Source organism: Gorilla gorilla, chromosome 15 (assembly GCF_029281585.2).
Source record: "Gorilla gorilla gorilla isolate KB3781 chromosome 15, NHGRI_mGorGor1-v2.1_pri, whole genome shotgun sequence".
Taxonomy (NCBI): domain Eukaryota; kingdom Metazoa; phylum Chordata; class Mammalia; order Primates; family Hominidae; genus Gorilla; species Gorilla gorilla.
Window position 1 is genome coordinate 82,232,932 of NC_073239.2, and position 13,501 is coordinate 82,246,432.

Sequence of the window (13,501 nt, forward strand, 5' to 3'; positions counted from 1 at the left end):
TGTGTAGCCACTGGCCTCATCTTAGCTCGGCTGAGCTGGTGAGACCCAGTAATCTGTATTCTAACAAGCCTTCTGCAAATCTCAGGACCTTTGGTGTGAACCATCCCATCATCCTCCCAATGTCCAGGCCTCTGATTTCACTTCTCTGCCCAGTGGGTGTGACTTGAAAGCAAGAGAGGAGGTGCAACAACACTTAGTTTCTGTAAGAAGGTACAAGGAGATCAGTTCTGTATATCAAATCCTGGTTTATTCTAGCCAGACCTGTCTTAGGGACAGTGACGGTCTTTCAGCCTAAATGCTTGCTTCTCAAGAAGCAGGTGAGCCAATGAAGAAGGGCCCCCTCTCTCCAAGTGGAGACTATAGCATCTGCCTAAAATACCCTTTCTCTCCAGTCCTAACTGTCCTGGAAGCTTCTCAGAGGCCAAATATGTAAACAAGTTCCAAACCAACACATCTGCTTTTCATTTCCTGCGGAATGCTAAAACGAGTCTTTTAAGGTTGCTTAAAATATGTTCTCTCCTCCCGCCCCACCCCCCAGGGCATTTGCTGTGCGTCCTCAGACCACCTCAGCTCCTCCTTCCCTACACCTGGGACTCTTCTGTGCAGACTTGGCTTCAAACAAGGCTCATGGTTCTTCCTGGCATTTGGTTTTTTGGCTTAGCGAGTGCACATTCAATATCTTTTTCTTCTTTTTCTTGAAAGCACTGTCTTCAGTCTCCTCACTTGTCCCTTTCTCCTCTGGCAAGCGTAATGCTATCAACATTTGAAAGTGGCCTGATTCCCTTGTGTCTGGTAAATGGCCTTGCTGCTGAACTTCTTTAGGAGAACTGCAAAGAAACTAGAGCAGGGGCTAAAGAGAGCTGCTCTCTTGGGGCTCAGATGCCCCTCCTGGGGCCCCACCTCACACTAGGTGGGTTTCCTTCCTAAATTTGAGCAACGACTCTGTGTGACCTTAGCCACCCTTAACTTTGCTCTGCTTCTGTTTAGCATCTGTTAAGGAGTGACCTTTGCCACCAGTTAATGAGGGTGAGGCCCCATTCAGTTGCAAAGAACGTGGAATTGTAAACAAACTTCCAAGTGGAAAGACTAGTTCTAGGGGAAATGTAGGTAGGAAAGGTGCTCCCGTATTCTCCTTTTAGTATCAGAGAGATGCCACCTTGCTCCTCCTGTTCAAGGAGCAAGGCGGCATCTCTCTCCTAAATATGCTGTTGTGTCTCATACCTCAGCTTCTCAGGGCCCTGCCAAGAGCAGGTAGGTAACATAACAACAGCTGTTACTGCCCCAGTGTATCCTCCCTCCAAATGTCAACAACATACACTTTGGAGTGGCCTCTTTATGTTAAGGCCTTGAGCTTTAAGACTCAGCTCTGGCCTTTAAGAATCGTATGTTCCCATTGAAGAGATAGGATGTGTGTAAAGATAGCAGCTAGAGACCATGCCCAACAGATAACAAACGTTAAGGGAATACATAAGTATTGAACAAATATATATGGAGCACTAATTATGTTTTGTTGTAAGCTCTGAGGCTAAAGTATTATAGGACTTTCTCCTTAGTTCAACTAAAAGCCGGATTCTTGTCACACAGCCATGAGAGATTAGGCTTGCAGACACTTTGAAGGGTGAGAAAAATGGAACTTATTGGGCAAAAAGGAAAATAAATGGAAACAGGGACTCTCAGCAAAGTGAGAGTCCTGCTTGCTGGTTTTTCCTGCCTCACTGATTGAATCCCATGTACTACCCTGGATCAGGAGAGGCCAGGCTCCTTCCTGCTGCAAAGGGTGTGAACTTCTGCAGCTCCACCCTGTTCTCCCAGTGCGCAGGCCAGTCGGAGTTTCTCAGGGGACCCCTTTACACTTGGCTGTCTCAAAAAACAGGGAGCAAAACAGATAAAACCCCTGGCTTTATGGATCTTATGTTCCTTATATATATATATGTATAAGGAACACACATATATATGTGTATATATGTATATATATTTTTTTAGGTTCTGGAATAAATGTGCACAACATGCAGCTTTGTTACATAGGTATATACGTGCCATGGTGGTTTGCTGCACCCATCAACCCGTCATCTACATTAGGTATTTCTCCTAATGCTATCCCTCCCCCATTCCCCCACCCCCTAGATCTTATGTTCTAATGAGACAAGACATACTTTGAGAGGCCAAGATGAGTGTCAGCAAATAAATATGTATGTATAATACATCAGCTTCTGGGAAGTACTTTGAAGGAAAATGAAGCAGATTAAGGAGGGTAGAGTGACATGGTTAAAAGAATGTGGTTTTTTAGATGGGAGATCAGAGAAGACCTCTCTGGTAAGGAGACATTTGAGTCAAAATCTGAAGAAGGAGGGAGTGAGTCATCTGAGTCTGTGAAGAATTTTCTAAGCAAGGCGAGCAGCAAGCACGAAGGCTCTCAGGAAGGAGTGTGCTTGGTGAGTTCTAAGAACAAGCAGGCCAGTGTAGCTGGAAAGTAGTGAGCAGGAGACCGTGGGCAGGAGAGGACATGAGAGAGGTGACAGAGTGGATCACTGAGGACCCTGCAAGTGGTGGTAAGGACTTTAGATTTTGTTTTGAAGCCATTGGAGGGCTTTGAGTAGAGCAGTGACATGATTGGACTCACACCTTGGAAGGATCACTCTGTGAGCATGGACTCCAAGAATGCACAAGGAGAAGCGTGAGGCCAGTGAGAAGGGTGCTGCAGTAATCCGGGATGAGATGAAGATGATGGTGGCTTGGACCAGAGAGAAGAGACTAAGGGTGGTGAGATGAGATTAGGTTCTGATATATAATGAAGGTAGAGTAGACAAGATAGATGAGATATAGGGTTATGATTTATGACATAAAGAGAGAAATCAGGAATGATTCCAGTGTTTTTGGCCGATACTCAAGGTTTTAAATTCAAAGGAGGGATGGGCTGCTTCTGGTTAAGATAATAAGGGAAAGATTAATGAAAGACCCGAGATTTGAGCTGCACTTTGAAAAACTAGTAAGATTTTGTGACTTATAAAAAGTCTCAAGGGCTTATTTTGAGACCATTTTATCTCCTGGAGTGCAGCCTCCTACCCTAGTTCCACTTCTTTCAGTTATATCAACCAGGAGCTCTGGGATGGGGGACTCAGCCAGCCCAAGGAAGGTGAATCTGGATTCTTTAGGCCAATCATGAAAATTTTCTACTCTTGCCAGTAACTGATTTAGAAATGGGCTGGTTTAAGAATGGGCATGTACTGGCCTGGGCATGGTGGCTCATACCTGTAATTCCCATACTTTGAGAAGCCAAGATGAGAGGATTGCTTGAGTCCAGGAGTTTGAGACCAGCCTGGACAATATAGTGAGCCCTCCTCTCTACAAAAATAAAAAATAAAATTAGCAGGGCGCGGTGGTGCGTACCTTTAGTCCCAACTACTCAGGAGGCTGAGGTGGGAGAATTGCTTGAGCTCAGGTGTTTGACACTGCAGTGAGCCATGATTGAGCCACTGCACTCTAGCCTGGACCACAGAGTGAGACCCTGTCTCAAAATAAAATAAAATAAAATAAAATAATGGGCATATGCTATAGTTCTGGACAATGGAACATAAAAGGGAACTCTGCAGAAGGGATGTCTGGGAAAATCTCTAAGTCTTCAAAAGGAAGCAAGGTACTCTGGCCTTGAGATGTTGTTAAGGACATAGAGCTTGAACTGCTATTGCCATCTTGTAAACATAAAGGGGAAGGTAAAGGCAACAGCTGCAGAGTGGCAGAGAGAAAAGGTGGACAAGCATGGTTCCTTGAGAACATTGCTGAGCTATGGAATTACCCAACCCTGGAACTGCACAACTTCTGATTTTTTTTTTTTTTTTTTTGAGACAGAGTCTTGCTCTGTCACCCAGGCTGGAGTGCAGTGGTGTGATCTTGGCTCACTGCAAGCTCTGCCTCCCGGGTTCATGCCATTCTCCTGCCTCAGCCTCCCAAGTAGCTGGGTCTACAGGCGCCTGCCCCCATGCCCAGCTAATTTTTTGTATTTTTAGTAGAGATGGGGTTTCACCATGTTAGCCAGGATGGTCTCCATCTCCTGACCTCGTGATCTGCCCACCTCGGCCTCCCAAAGTGCTGGGATTACAGGCGTGAGCCACCGTGTCCGGCCCTGAATTTCTTTTGTAAGATTAAAAAAAAAATCTTATCATGAAATGCTTTTGAGTTGGGCAGTTTCTACTTGAAGCTCAAAGTACATCGTTTTAGATAAGCAATAAAGATTCTGGTTAGAAGAGGGCAAAAACAAACACTTTGAGGCAAGACTTTCTTGGAGACAAGAAAGCTCAAAGCGTATTTGGGGAGGATTGGTGGAATAGCTTGACATTCATTCATAAATTCATTCACTAAGTATTTGTTGACGCCTACTGTGTGCCAGGCACTGTTCTAAGATCTAGGATTCTGCAGGAAACAAGACTGACAGGGTACCTCTTATGGAGTTTATTACCTTGTGGAGGAAAGAGGGGTGCATGTGGACAGTGGCTACTGTATTGGACAGCACAGGCATAGGGTCTGGGAAGGCCTAATGCAGGGAAAGCATGAAAGGATGAAACTGTGAGTTTTGGCAATGGCTTTAGGCTTCTGCTGCTCTGCTCTCGATTCATTCTCCAAAGAGATTTATTAGGTCAAAGGGCATAAATATTTTTAGGACTTATAATTACTTTCCTAATTGGTTACATCAATTTATGGTACTACCCAGGGAATACAGGTCCTGATATTACTGGGTTTGGATTTAGGGATTTCTATTTTAATTTGGTAGGGATTAATTTAGTAAAGGAGTTCATTTAATAAAGTTAATTTAATTAATTTAGTGAAAAAATACCATGCTTCTTTTAATTTGCTTCTTTTTGATAATTAGTAAAATTGACTACTTTTGTGTGTTTGTTAATACTTATTCTTTTGTTAATTGTTTTGTTAGTTTTTGTTCAGTTATCAGCTGAGATCTTAATGGGATTCTTATCAACTTATCTGAGTTCTTGTTGTAAATATAACTCCTGGTATGTTGTTTGTTGTTAATTCTGGTGATGTATTACATATAAAATTTATTTAGAAAGTTTTTTTATTTTTTTGAGACAGAGTCTCACTCGGTCACCCAGGCTGGAGTGCAGTGGTGTGATCTCGGCTCACTGCAACCTCCGCCTCCTGGGTTCACGCCATTCTCCTGCCTCAGCCTCCCAAGTAGCTGGGACTACAGGCGCCCGCCACCTTGCCCGGCTAATTTTTTGTGTATTTAGTAGAGACGGGGTTTCACTGTGTTAGCCAGGATGGTCTTGATCTCCTGACCTCGTCATCCGCCCGCCTCGGCCTCCCAGAGTGCTGGGATTACAGGCGTTAGCCACCGTGCCCAGCCTAAAAAATTTTTTATGTAGTTAAGTACTTTAATATTTTCTGTGTAGTATACTATATTGCTATACTAGAAGCAATATACTATTGCTTATACTATAAGCAATTAGTATTGCTTATAATTATAGAGTCATCTTCCCACTACTGTTTTGACAAATTTTCAATCCTATTTTCTTCTGAACTTCACAGTATTAAATGTTTTTAAGACTTGAAATCAAACAAAATAAATTTTAATATATAAGGTGTGGATCTCAATTCTTCCCTTCCCTCTTAAACTGCTGGTCAGTTATCCATCCACCATTTATTGAAAAATATTTGGCCAGCCATGGTGGCTCATGCCTGTAATCCCAGCACTTTGGGACGCCGAGGCGGGCAGATCACCTGAGGTCAGGAGTTCGAGACAAGTCTGGTCAACATGGAGAAACCCCGTCTCTACTAAAAATAGAGAGATTAGCCGGGAGTGGTGTTGTATGCCCATAATCCCAGCTACTTGGGAGCAGGAGAATCACTTGAACCTGGGAGGTGGAAGTTTCAGTGAGCTGAGATCGCGCCACTGCACTCCAGCCTGGGTGATAGCAAGACTTTGTCTCAAAAGAAAAAAAAGAAAAGAAAAAGAAAAATATTTGTTTATCTCATTGTATCATGATAGCTTTATCATACACTGGGTTATTTCTGAAGAAAAGAGATTTGACTCACAGTTCCACAGGCTTAACAGGAAGCATGACTGGGAGGCCTGGGGAAACTTAAAATTATGGCAGAAGGTGAAGAGGAAGCAAAGCACATCTTTCCATAGTGGAGCAAGAGAGAGCTAATGAGCGAGGAGGGATGTGCCACACACTTTTAAAACATCAGATCTTGTGAGAGTTCACTCACTATCGCGAGAACAGCATGGGGGAAATCCACTGCCATGATCCAATCACCTCCCACTAGGTCCCTCTCCCAACGATGGGAATTACAATTCAGCATTTGATTTGGGTGGGGACACAGAGCCAAAGCATATCAGGGTGTATATTTGATATGATCTTTCTATTATATTACAGAAATCTGTCTTTTTTTTTTTTTTTTTTTTTTTGAGATGGAGTCTCACTCTATCACCCAGGCTGGAGTGTGCTGGCACAATCTTGGCTCACTGCAACCTCCACCTCCTGGGTTCAAGTGATTCTTCTGCCTCAACCTCCTGAGTAGCTGAGACTACAGGCGTGTGCCACCATGCCTGGCTAATTTTTGTATTTTTAGTAGAGACGGGGTTTCACCACATTGGCCTGGCTGGTCTTGAACTCCTGACCTCAGGTGATCTGCCTGCTTCGGCCTCCCAAAATGCTGAGATTACAGTCACTAGCCAATCTGTCTATCCTTTTTTTTTTTTTTTTTTTTTTGAAATGGAGTCTTGCTCTGTCACCAGAGCTGGAGTGCAGTGGTGTAATCTCGGCTCACTGCAACCTCCTCCTCCCAGGTTCCAGCAATTCTCCTGCCTCAGCCTCCCGAGTAGCTGGGATTAGGTGCCTGCCACCATGCCTGGCTAATTTTTTGTATTTTTAGTAGAGATGGGGTTTCGCCATGTTGGCCAGGCTGGTCTTGAGCTCTTGACCTTGTGATCACCCGCCTTGGTGTCCCAAAGTGCTGGGATTACAGGCGTGAGCCACCGCACCCGGCCTGTCTATTCTTAAATCAAGACTTCAATACAGGAAGCCAGGTATGGTGGCTCATGCCTGTAATTCCAGCACTTTTAGGGACTAAGGTGGGTGATTGCTTGAGGCCAGGAATGCAAGAACAGCTTGGGTAACAGTGAGACCCCATCTCTAAAAAGAAAAAACTTCAATATTTTATTTTTTTATAGGTTTTTACTTTTGATAGATCTCGTTCACCCTCTTTCATTCCCTTTCGCAACAGGTTTTCTTTCTTTTTTTTTTTCTTTTGAGTCAAGGTCTCTCTCTGTTATCCAGGCTGGAGTGCATTGTGCAACCATGGCTCACTGCAGCCTCGAACTTCTGGCCTCAAGCAATCCTCTCACCTTGGCCTCCCAAAGTGCTGGGATTACAGGTATGAGTCACTGTGCCAGGCCTGTTTTCTTTCTTGCCTGTTTAGAATTTTCCTTTTATTCCTTTCTTTTGTCATATGTTTAAAAACATCCTTCTGGGATTTTTACCAAGATTCTGCTAAATATGTAACTTAAATTGTAGGAAACACATATTTATATAATATTTAGGTTTCCCATCCAGGAACTTCTATTTTTCCATTCATTCACATCTTTTCAGACAACATAGAAGTTTTTTTTTTTTTTTTTTGAGACAGAGGTTTGCTCTAGTTGTCCAGGATGGAGTGCAATGTTACGATCTCAGCTCACCACAACCTCCACCTCCTGGGTTCAAGCGATTCTCCTGCCTCAGCCTCCTGAGTAGCTGGGATTACAGGCATGCACCACCACGCCCAGCTAATTTTGTATTTTTAGTAGAGATGGGATTTCTCCATGTTGGTCAGGCTGGTCTTGAACTCCTGACCTCAGGTGATCTGTCCGCCTTGGCCTCCCAAAGTGCTGGGATTACAGGCGTGAGCCACAATGCCCGGCCATCACATAGAAGGTTTTATAGATTTTATAGATTTCTTTATAAAGAAATGTATGTATATACATATATATGTTTGCATACATACATTGTATCTTAGACTGGGTGCCATAGAAACGGACTCTGAGATGGAGAGTTGTCTACAGAAGGTGTTTTGCAGAAGACACACCTGTAGCAAGATGGCCTGCAATGGAGCTGCAACTGGGAACTTAGCTGATTCCAGGGTGGGAGGTGGTGGTGGGGATTGGGGGAGATCCTCTGAAACTGGAATGGGACTTTGAAGTTTAGCAGTTTACAATTAAAATACAATCTTTGAGTGGACTAGGTTGCTCAAGTCAGCCTGATCATTATATGTTCTCTTCTTAGATAAACCTCAGAGACAGCCAGGTTATCCAGAGATGCTTAAGAAACATGAAATCAGACCAAGGAGTGAGCTAATTTCAAGAATTATCTCCCAGCTAAGGCAGGTTATGGCTAAGTCTGGAAGTATACATGGAAGTCTGCTTGGCAAAGAGATTCCTCCCCACTTAGCCATGTTTAGGGGGAACTGATGTGTTTGCCTGATTGACTAATTCCCCCACATGCACTAGGTCTTTTTCCAACTAGGGTTCAAGTTTCCGTTTGAGGCATTACTGTTACATTCTTCTTCTGCCTCCCAGAAATTATTCCCAGAACACCAGAAGTGGAATACTTCTCTTCTTAATCTCTTCAGTCACAAATTACAATCTTTATATTTACCTTCAAATATGTAGCTAATCACATTTGTGGTATGAGGATCTTACTAATTTAATTTTGAGATTAATTTTCTGTCTAGTTTTTTTTGGAGGCAACTTATTGTGATCTCTAAGGATTGACAATGGCTTCTACAAAAATCATAATTTAATATGATGTCCAATATTAGGTATTCTTTATTAAGAAGACTCATTCTAGCTCTACTAGCACTTAAAAATGAATGTATATTGAATATTAAATGCCATTTTTGCATTTATAGAAAAAATCAAACGATTTCTTTTGCGCTTAATAGGTTGTGATATTTCCAATTAAGATATCCTTTTATTTGGGGAATTAAGTCCTCCTTCTGTTAATGAATTATTTTGAATACGCAATGTATGTACATGGCACAAAATTCAGAAGGTATGTATAGGTATCCAGTGGAAGTCAGTCTCCCTTCCTCCCCTGACTTCCATCCACTTAATTCCTTTCCTTGGGGCAGCTGATGCTATAAGTTTCTTGTGATTATTCCAAATGTGTCTTATGTATTTTCAAATATTCTTCCCTGTATACATAAATAGTAGCATACCAGCTTGAACCCAGGAGGCAGAGGTTGCAGTGAGCTGAGATCTGACCACTGCACTCCAGCCTGGGCAACAGAGTGAAACTATGTCTCAAAAAAAAAAAAAAAACATTAGTAGCATACCATTCTGTACTATTTAACATATTGCTTTTCTTGATTAACAATATTTATTTGATATAGTTCCATATTAATAGGTATAGAATTTTTTCATTCCTTTTAATGGTGGCATATAATTCAATATGAATGTAATAATTTATCACTCCCTTATTAATGAACAATTAAATAGTTGTTAGCCAATTTGCTTTTACAAACAATGCTGTAACTAGCATCCTTGTGCAGGTCATTTTCCATACATCCAACTACATCTGTAGGATAAATACCTAAAACTGGAATTGTCGGGTCAAGTTCATTTTTGGTTTGAAAGTTATTGCCAAATTCCTGGCCATAGATTTATGCCATTTACCATCCCATCAGCAACAAATGGGTGTGCTGGTTTCTTCTTGACAATATTGGATATGATGAAGCTTTTTGATCTTAGTCAATCTGGAGTTGAAAAATGACATCTCATTGTAGTTTCAAAGTGCTTTTATCTTTAATAGTGTGGTCAAGTTTTTCTTATGTTTACCAGCCGTTTGTATCTCATGTTGAAGCTAAAGTTTGTAGTATAGTATGATTTGGCCTCTGGATCTCAATTTTTGTCTTGCAGAACCCAGAACATGCCTTTTACATCTCTATAGCTTTTGCATTCATTTAATTATTATTATTTTAAGAGATGGGTCTCACTGTGTTGTCCAGGCTGGCCTAGAACTCCTCAGCTGAAGTGATCCTCCTGCCTCAGCCTCCCAAATAGCTGGTAATATAGGTACACTCAACTGTGCCCAGTTCGTTTAAGTTCATTTTGACTGCAAGTAACACAAAACCCTGACTCAACTGACTTTTACGATGAGGAAAATCAATTAGCTTACATGAAGACATCATGTCGTGGGATAGAGTAGCTCTAGGGTTGGTTAATTCAGCTACTCAACAAAGTCATTGAAGTCCCTGGTTTTTCTGTCTTTCTGGTTTGCCACCCTCCAGGTAGATTATCTCATGGTCACGAAATAACCACATTACAGCCAGGAATTTCACTGACACAGTAAAGTATCTAGCTGAAGGAAACAAACTGTTTCTTTCTTTCTTTTTTTTTTTTGAGATGGAGTCTCGCTCCATTGCCCAGGCTGGAGTCCAATGGCACAATCTCGACCCACTGCAGCCTCCGCCTCCTGGGTTCAAGCGATTCTCCTGCCTCAGCTTCCGGAGTAGCTGGGATTACAGGTGCCTGCTACCACGCCCAGCTAATTTTTGTATTTTTATAGAGACAGGGTTTCACCATGCTGGCCAGGCTTATCTCAAACTCCCGACCTCAGGTGATCGGCCCGCCTTGGCCTCCCAAAGGTCTGGGATTGCAGGCGTGAGCCACCGTGCCCGGCCAAAACAGACTCTTTCTTACCATGAGTCTCTTTAAGAACAAGGAAACCTTTTCCCAAGCCTGTTCCTGGAAGTTCTTTCCCTGGAAGTTCTTTCCCTGGAAGTTCTTTCCTGAAATTTCATTGGCCAGACTCGGGTCTTATTATACTCATTCCTAAACCAATAATTGGCAAGGATCCTGGGATCATGATGATTGGCTCATGTTAGTCAGGATTTCCCCCTAAATTATATAGAGTAATAGTAGACAGTCTCTCTCCATGCCTTCCCAAAATAATTGACATACTGCAAGGAACACAGGGATTGGTTATGGGACAGACAATCAACTGTGACTGCCACAGCATTGCACATGCGATTCCTTTTGCCTGAAACCTCTGTCCTCCATTTATTTTCCCACCTAACTTACATCCTTTCAAATCTAGGCTCTGAGTAGCTCCATGGAAATCATCTTTATGCCCTCTAGGTTGGGTAGATAACTTCCTTCTACTCCCTGGCAGCCTGTGCTACCCTCATCACACTGCACTGTAGGCTTCACTTCTCAGCCTCCCACCATTCCCCAGCTCCTTGAGGGCAGGGCCTGGGTCCCATTTTTTTCTGTATCTCTAGCCACTAGGACAGTGCACAGCACTGGGCAGACACTGAAAGAAATCTATTTGCTAGTATTTTATTTTGAAATTTCAAGTCTAGATTCACAACAGAGATCCATTTCCAGGCTTTTCTTTTGTGTGCGCATGTGTGAATGATTTGTTTGTTGGGATTTGGAATTAGGATGATCTTTTCCACATAAACCAAACTGGAGAGTTTCCAGAACAAGTTGTTTAACTTGTGGATTATTGGTTCCTTAAAAGCCCAGAGGCTCAACACATATTTCCTGAACACGGACTATGTGTTGGGGCACTGTATAAGTTGGCACTTTATACGAGAGTAGTATGAGAGCTTGTCTCTGAATGCGTAGTTTATGCTTTAAGGCAGCATTTTTCAACTGTGGGTAATGAAATCAATTTCGTGGGTCAAAACCATCATTAAAAGGGGAAAAAAGAATTCAATGGAGTAGAACAAAATATATCAGAGTATATTACTTTTGCTAAAACTTTTGGCCCAGTTGTGTGCGCGTGCATGTGATGTACCAGATCAAGATATAAAATGTACTTTTACAAATGGGTCACATTTGTAAAAGTTTAAAGCCATTGCTCTAAGGGTCAGTATATTTTCTTTTCTTTCTTTCTTTTTTTTTTTTTGGAGACAGAGTCTCGCTCTGTCACCCAGGCTGGAGTGCACTGGTGTGATTTTGGCTCACTGCAAGCTCCGCCTCCCGGGTTCACGCCATTCTCCTGCCTCAGCCTCCCGAGTAGCTGGGACTACAGGCACCCACCACCACGCCTGGCTAATTTTTTGTATCTTTAGTAGAGACGGGGTTTCACCGTGTTAGCCAGGATGGTCTCGATCTCCTGACCTTGTGATCCGCCCGCCTCAGCCTCCCAAAGTGCTGCGATTACAGGCGTGAGCCACCGCACCCGGCCTAGTATATTTTCTTTGCTCTTTCTCTTTGGAGTTTTTTTTTTTTTTTTTTTTTTTTTTTGAGACAGAGTCTTGCTCTGTCTTCTAGGCTGGAGTACAGTAGCACAAACTCAGCTCACTGCAACCTCTGCCTCCTAGGTTCAAGCAATCCTCTCACCTCAGCCTCTTGAGTAGCTGGGACTACAGGTGCCCACCACCACGCTCAGCTATTTTTTGTATTTTTAGTAGACATGGGGTTTTGCCACATTGGCCAGGCTGGTCTCAAACTCCTGACCTCAAGTGATCTGCCTGCCTTGGCCTCCCGAAGTGCTGGGATTACAGGCATAAGCCACCGTACCCAGCCCGAGTATGTTTTCTTTTAACTCGCAATGTCTGGGCTCTATGAAAAGAGGGAAAGACAAGGATTTGAGATTCTGTCTCCCACACTACACTCCTGCCCTGCCAGCCCCCACCCTTGGATTTGTTAGCCTGGCATAGACTTTAGAGTCAGGAGGCAGAAGTCAATTCTCAGGTCCAGGACCTACGAACTCAGCAGCCTTGAGCAAGTCACTGGACCATTCAGAACATCTGTTTCTCTCTTGTGGAATGGAGATAATAATACCTGTTTCACAAGGCAATTAAGAGGATCGAGTGAAATATGTGAAAATATTGTTTAGTAAACTCCCTTTAGGTCCTCAGAGAAGAAAAGCAAACTTCATCTGTAGGTTAAAAAACATCCTGTCTCCTGTGAAGAGGGGAATGGCTTCACAGAGAAAGTTGACGGGATGCTAACACCCACAGGCTGCAGATATTTAAATCAAAAAAGGGGAAAAATCAATGGGAAAAGGTCAGGACTCTCTCATTTTTCTAACGAGCAGTTATTTTTTATTTCTCCATGGAGTGCACTGTCACAGGGAGGCTGGAAGTGCTGACAGTGCACGCTGCTGAGTCAGGGGAGGGGAGACGTTGCTGACACTGTTCCCTTTTCATAAACTTAGCAGGAAGGACCAGCCAGTGGACTCTGTCCTCCCTTTCACCCTTGGCAGGGGGTGCAGTGGGGGTCACCCAGCTTGGTGATCACTCAGGTTAGGAACTGTGGTTGAAGGTTGAGGAGAAATAGGGTGGGGGTGACAGCTCACAGCAAGCCAGACAGAGCAGTGGGTCCATCGTGAGGGTCAAACCTCACACTTCCAAAATTCTCTCTTATATGGCAGTCTCTGAGCAATGGTCACAGTGGAGAAGTTGGGCCCAGGCTGTGCCATGGTTCATTTTCTCTAGTTACAGGTAGCCTACCTCCCTTGCAAATGCTCTGTAGGCTTCATAGCCTGGGTTCTCC

The 13,501-nt window shown here is 43.2% G+C and overlaps 1 protein-coding gene across 3 annotated transcripts in view; it reads left to right on the forward strand.

Moving 5' to 3' along the window:
- Nucleotides 1-2,370: 2,370 nt before the first annotated feature.
- Nucleotides 2,371-13,501, forward strand: part of FUT8 (fucosyltransferase 8) — a 401,412-nt gene continuing 390,281 nt past the window's right edge. The window contains exons 1-2 of one of the 3 annotated variants that reach the window (XM_063698318.1): nucleotides 2,377-2,432; nucleotides 7,293-7,389. The gene's annotated coding sequence lies outside the window, so the exon portion shown is untranslated. Of the gene's footprint in view, nucleotides 2,550-7,292; nucleotides 7,390-13,501 lie in introns of all 3 variants that reach the window. The other 2 variants (XM_055362109.2, XM_063698317.1) reach the window with 2 other exon arrangements.